At 44.1% G+C, this 6000-nt stretch overlaps 1 protein-coding gene across 8 annotated transcripts in view; it reads right to left on the reverse strand.

Annotated features, from left to right (window-relative positions):
- Positions 1-5650, reverse strand: part of LRRC8B (leucine rich repeat containing 8 VRAC subunit B) — a 73422-nt gene extending 67772 nt beyond the window's left edge. For 6 of the 8 annotated variants that reach the window (XM_082384124.1, XM_082384119.1, XM_082384123.1 and 3 more), the window contains exon 1: positions 5320-5650. The gene's annotated coding sequence lies outside the window, so the exon portion shown is untranslated. The remainder of the gene's footprint in view (positions 1-5319) is intronic. The other 2 variants (XM_082384125.1, XM_082384126.1) reach the window with 2 other exon arrangements.
- Between the last annotated feature and the right edge of the window lie 350 nt (positions 5651-6000).

The raw sequence follows: 6000 nt of genomic DNA on the forward strand, positions 1-6000 counted from the left end.
CTTAAGGCAGGCTCATCTCGTGTCCAAGCTCATTTCAAGCCACACTTCCATGACATCTCTTTGCTCCCACTCCCTGGCCAATTTTTTGTTCCTAAAGTCACCATACAACCTACAACCATAAGACGCTTGCACATACTTTCACAGCACCTGTACGTCTCCTTCCTAATAACATTGGTAGTAGCAATTTTTCATGTATTTGCAGTGATTGATTCTCCTGTCTCCCCCAGTAACCTGTAACCTCCATGGTGGTATGGACCACGTGCATTTTTGCTTACTGTTGTGCCCCTAGAACCCGGCACAGTGTCTGGCACACAGTAGGTGCTTAACAAATAGCTGCTGAAAAAAAATACTATGAAATATACTCATTGGTGGAATGTTTCTGCTTCTGAGAGTGGATGTGGGAAAAAATCATTCAAATCAAGGCTGGAAAAGGTTAAGGTTGAGCTATTCTGGTTTTTATAAAATATATATATACACATACAGGAAAGACTTTGCTAGGTTTAAACTGATCTTGGGGACAATTCTCAAAAAGTCTGACTAACAATTTAACAACACTCATTTGGATATGTATGGAGGTGACCAATTTTAAAACTTTTTTTTAATGGAATAAGAGTTCATTTTCAAAAAGGTTCATCTAGATTAGGCCAAATTAAAAAAGAAAAGCTACCACTTACTTCATCAGGCACAGCTTATTAGGTACTCTACATACATTTTTTTCATTTACTCCTCATATCTGAATCTTACCCCCAGGTTACAGATTAGGAAATTGAGGATGCAAGAGGCATACTGAGTAAGTGGGAGAGCCAGGATTCATATCTAGATCTATTTGATTCCAAGAGCTATATCTTAAATCTAAGCCACACTATAAGCTAAGAAATAGGTGTGACATTGAGTTATAATGCATTGCTCCCTCCCATGATAAGGTACAAGACTACAGTCTAGTACCATCAATTGGGGCCAGTATTTAAAATAGGATTTGGATGCCAACGATGTGGTAGCAGAGAAATGAGACAATTCGTGAAAAAGGAATAAGGAGGAATATGAACTAACATTTACTGAAAGCTTGCTTTATGCCAGATACTGGATACTGGATTAGATGCTTTCATGTTAAGATTTCTTTTAATCCTAAGAATCCTGTGAGATGGATAACAATAGTCAAGAAAAAAAAGGTGTAGAATAACAGTGGTGTTCGACTACTCCAATGTTCCTTTCCCCCATCTTACTAAGGATGCGAAAATCCCACGTTTTAGCTGGGCATAAGGTTGTCTACAGTAAGGACAATATTCCCCAGTCTCTATTCCAGCTAGATAAGGCCATATTGCTAAAGTCTTGTCAATGAGATATAACAAGAAATGTAAGACAGCCTCCAGGAAATTTCCTTAAGAGACCCTGGGCTCTTGCTTTTTCCCATCTTCTTCCGTTCCGTTCGTCCTCCCTTCTACGCTTGGAACCTGGATGTGATGGCTGAAGTTCCACTTAGGACCATGAGATTGAGGGCCTAATTTGATGTTTGGTAGTTCTAAAAGGTGGAACCAGCCTAGGTCTCAGAGGATTTGTAAAATCGTAATACCAGCTCTGGACTGTCTCTCTATAAGCTTTTTTTTTTTAATGTGAAAGAGAAACAAACATCACTTTGTTTAAGCAATTTTTCTTTGAGGTCTCTGTAACTGACAGCTAATCTTAACTAATCCAGCAACTCATCCAAAGTGATAGTGTAGGGTTCAAACCCAGGCTCATCAGTCTGCACAGTTCACGCTCTTAGGCAGAAGCCTGAAGAACTCCTGATTATAATCTGCAATAGATTTGAGGGGGAAGTGTAAAAATGCTGAAAAATATTTGAAAGAAGAAAAGAAGGAAGGTTTGAATATGATTTCAAATCTGCATACCTGAGACAATCAAAGGGAATGTGCTACTCGACAGTAAAAAATTTAGTCTCCATCAGAGATGGGCAGAGGAAGATCTCAGTCACCTGCATGGAGCTGGAAAGAGAAGAGAAATAGAAGCTGTGTAGCTGATAATGTCTCTGAAAGATGCTGTTGACCGAGGAGTGGGCATTGTAGGATAGAGCCCTGAAAATGGCCACAGGATGAAACAAACAACAAAGAATTACAAGGAATCCTGAAATTGAAGAAGCAGGAGATGAAGTTCAAAGATACACAGTCTGGAAAGAAACAAGCAGAATCATATGACCCATATCAAGCAGAATCACATGACCCGTATCAAGACCAAAAAGGCAAAAGTAAAGGTCAAGGTTGAAGCTCTGACAACTCATTTTTATTCATTTCCTTTACATGGATTCACAACAGCATTGCAGAAGTGAATTTAAATTGTGTTGCAATTGAGTAGAATCCTAAATAAGAGGAAGTCATAGAACAGGGAGTTTATTATTACCCTTTGTTCAATTTCTAAATGAACAGCACTGAAAAGAACTTAGCAGAGAGATACAGTGATTGGAGTTAGGCCTAATTTTATTTAAGATCAATCTTAATGATCCAGAAAAGGAAAAATAAGTTGTTGTGTCTGCCAAAGACATTATTTTAAACACGAGAAAAAAACCTAAGTCATAATAAAGGTGTGTAGGAAGTTTAGAAAATATAGATAGGAAATAAAATGCAAGTGGGCAATAGCAATAAAAGAAAAGGCAGCAATATGAAAACAGACATGACAGAAATTAGAATGTATTTTACAATTGGTTAAAGAAATTCTATACTATAATTGGGCCTCCCAAATTCCTATGAGTGGTCGCAGGTCTGTACTGTTTGCAGAGTAAGCAATACTCCCTGCGTCAGGAAAGCAGCGAGGGACATGCTATATAGGAGGCAATGAAAACCATGCCACCGAGTCTGGAGCAACACGACAGATTCAGCATATATTTGTTTCTGATAATATCAGTGTAAGCTAGAAGGATGCTGGAAAGAGAAGCAAAAATGAAATTTGGAAATTCAACTTGAGAAACACTAAATGAACATCAGATATTAAATAGGCTACTTTTTATGGGCAGTAAAAAATCAAAAAGGAACATAAAAATACTTGGATACCATCAAAAAGGATTTTAAAATTACAAAAACTTTTTTATAAATAAAAATTTTGGCTCAAACAAGAATCTTCTACATATTACTTCCAACCTTCAACTCCAGAAAACAAAAAAAATCACAAATTTCAAACCACGGCAGGAAAATACCCACACGGCCTAAAAAAATGTGGAGGGATAACAGAATATTATTCAGTACTAAAAAGAAAAATTATCAAGCCATGAAAAGACATGGAGGAAACTTAAATGCATAATACTAAGTGCAAGAAGCCAATCTGAAAAGGCTACAGACTGATTCCAACTATAAGACATCTTGGAAAAGGGAAAACTGTGGACACAGTGAAAATATCAGTGGTTGCCAGGGGTTGGGGGGGCAGGAGGGATGAATAGGAAGATCACAGAGGAGTTCTAGGGCAGTGATAATATGATATAGTATCATACTCTGATGATATTATAATGGTGGATACATGTTGTTATATATTTGGCCAAACCCATAGAATGTACGACACCAAGAGTGAACCCTAATCTAAACTCTGGTCTTTGGGTGATAATGATGTCTTAATGTAGGTTTATCTATTGTATCAAGTGTACTGACTCTGGTGGGAGATGTTGATAATGGGGGAGGCTATGCATGAATGGGAGCATGGGGTACATGGGAACTCTCTGCAGTTACTCTCAATTTTGCTATGGACCTAAAACTGCTCTAAAAAATAAATTCTATTTAAAAAAAACAAACAAAACTTGAAAGACCTGGTACCCTTTTCCAGAGATATTGATTAGGGCCCTTTTCATTTTAATTAACGTTGGTGCTTTCATTCTGAGGATTCGGAGGAATGAAACAGCAATGGGGAGGAGAGTGGTCTTTAAAACGCAAATCTTAACTAGTCAAATGAAATCACTCCCAATGTGAGAATCTTCCTGTTAGGCTGGACATGTTGGAACACTTTTCCAATTTAAGAAAAAAAGACCGTTTCAAAGAATAGTAAATTTAATTCTAACACGTAGTAGATGGATAGTAGGTATCATGACTCAACTGTACACTCAGCAACAACACTGTCTCCCTCATTACCTGAGCTAAGAGTAACATCTGACATGTTAGGGGCCCACTCACTTGTGGGATTGGCTGTCATTTTATATCCCTTCAAGGGTGAAGCTGTTGACTAGGGAAGCCAGGGGCAAAAGAAAGTCACCTTGGCACTCACAAATCAAAGAGCATTTTCGGTTCTCAGGAGGTGGAACCTCAGCACGTGGAGGGTACTGGAATTTTTAAACAATTATACTGCAGTTTGATTGCTTCTGTGTACTACAACCTGACCCTTAGGTTTTAGGAGACCTAACAGTCTGATAAAGACACATACCATTTCATTTCCTCTTAGAAAGCAGTGTACACTTTGCCTATTTTAAGTTGGTTAGCTATTTGCAATTTAAAATCTTCATACCGATATCTTTTTACGGACTTAAAAAGTTTTTGGCAAGGCGAATTTATTCAAGGAAGTTCACGGGCAGGTTTTCGTTTTTAAATCAGGTTTATCCTTTTTTCTGGGAAGGTGGGAAGAGGGCTGCTGAGAGGGAGTCTTTCTGACCACAAATAAGTCTTTCACAAATGTCATCTGACTAAAGGCAACCTATGGACTTTGGGAAGTCAGGTGAGGACACAGAGTGACGAGCCAACACCCAGCCTCCCCCCTCTGACCTCTCAGCACCTGCTCAACGGTTTCCCAGTAAGGGGAAACTCTTAGCTTCTCTCTCGAAATGGGTATAGGTTGCTCCCTTCTCCCTCAAACAAACGAATGCCAACACCACCATTAAATTGCAGGCGAACAATTGTAGATTTCCCACGAGTAGAAAATGTTTGCCAACAAACAGCGCCAGGGCAAGGGGCAAAGGAGAGCGACCCAAGGGCGGACGCCCTCCGGAGAGATCTGCTCATCTAGGGAGGGCGAGAACCCGGTTCCCGCACCACCCCGAGGACTCACACTCAGGTGCGGCACCGTGACTGCTGGGGGAGACATGCGACCGCCTCGTCGCGGCGCCCACTCCTCCTGCCCCGAATGATCCCAGCACCCAGAAGTCCCTCGGGGGTATCATTCCCCCTCTCCTAGAGACGAGGGAGTGGCAAAACCGCGCCTCATCTCTCTAGCGCAGCCACCTGCCCGCAGGCCCGGCTCGCAGGTGAGGCGCGGACAGGTAACCGCACCTGCTGCGTCCCCTCACCCGGTCCTCCGCCCCCACCAACTGGGTCGGCTCGGCTCCTCCTCGGTGACCAGAGGCGTCCCGCCCCGACCTACCTGCGTGCCTCCGGCCCCGGGATCCGGCGCTCCTCGCGGGGTGCGCCCCGCGCCGCTCCGGGCGCGCCGGCGGCGGCCCCGCGCCCGCACTTCCTTGCTGCCGGCTGCTGCGGGCTCAGCGGGAAGCCCCAGCGCTGCCAGGCTCACCGCCTCCAACCGGCTCCATTGTGACGCGGCGCGTTCCGCCGGCCAATCGGGGCGCGGCGGCGCGAACCGCTGACTAAGTTCGCGGGGGGAGAAGGAAGGGACTGGGCGGAGGCAGGAGGTGGGGGCGTTGGCCGCGCGGCGGCGGTGGCGGCGGAGGAGAAGGAGGAAGGGGAGAAACGGGTAGCAGCTGCTTCGGTAGTTGCTCCTGCTGTTAAATTTGCAGCAGCCTCGGCCCGAGTGTTTGCCCAGCTTAGGGACTGCGGGGGCCTGTGACTCACCCCTTGCTGATGGAAACAAAGCGCGGCTGCCATCACCGGGGAGCGCGCCATGTGGCCGCCCGGCCCGCTCGGCGCAGCCTCGGGTGCGCAGGCAGCAGTGCACAGCTCACGTCTCGCTGGGGCTAGAAAAGCGGGGGGCTCTTTTCAAGAGACGGCAGAGGGGCTTAGGGCTATCCAGGTGCACATGCAAGGGACTTTGGAAGTACAATATTTATGTGTCGGACCACTGCCTTCTCATATGTGCACCCCGAGTAAC

Source organism: Balaenoptera borealis (genome assembly GCF_965194805.1).
Source record: "Balaenoptera borealis genome assembly, chromosome: 1".
In the NCBI taxonomy this organism is placed as follows: Eukaryota; Metazoa; Chordata; class Mammalia; order Artiodactyla; family Balaenopteridae; genus Balaenoptera; species Balaenoptera borealis.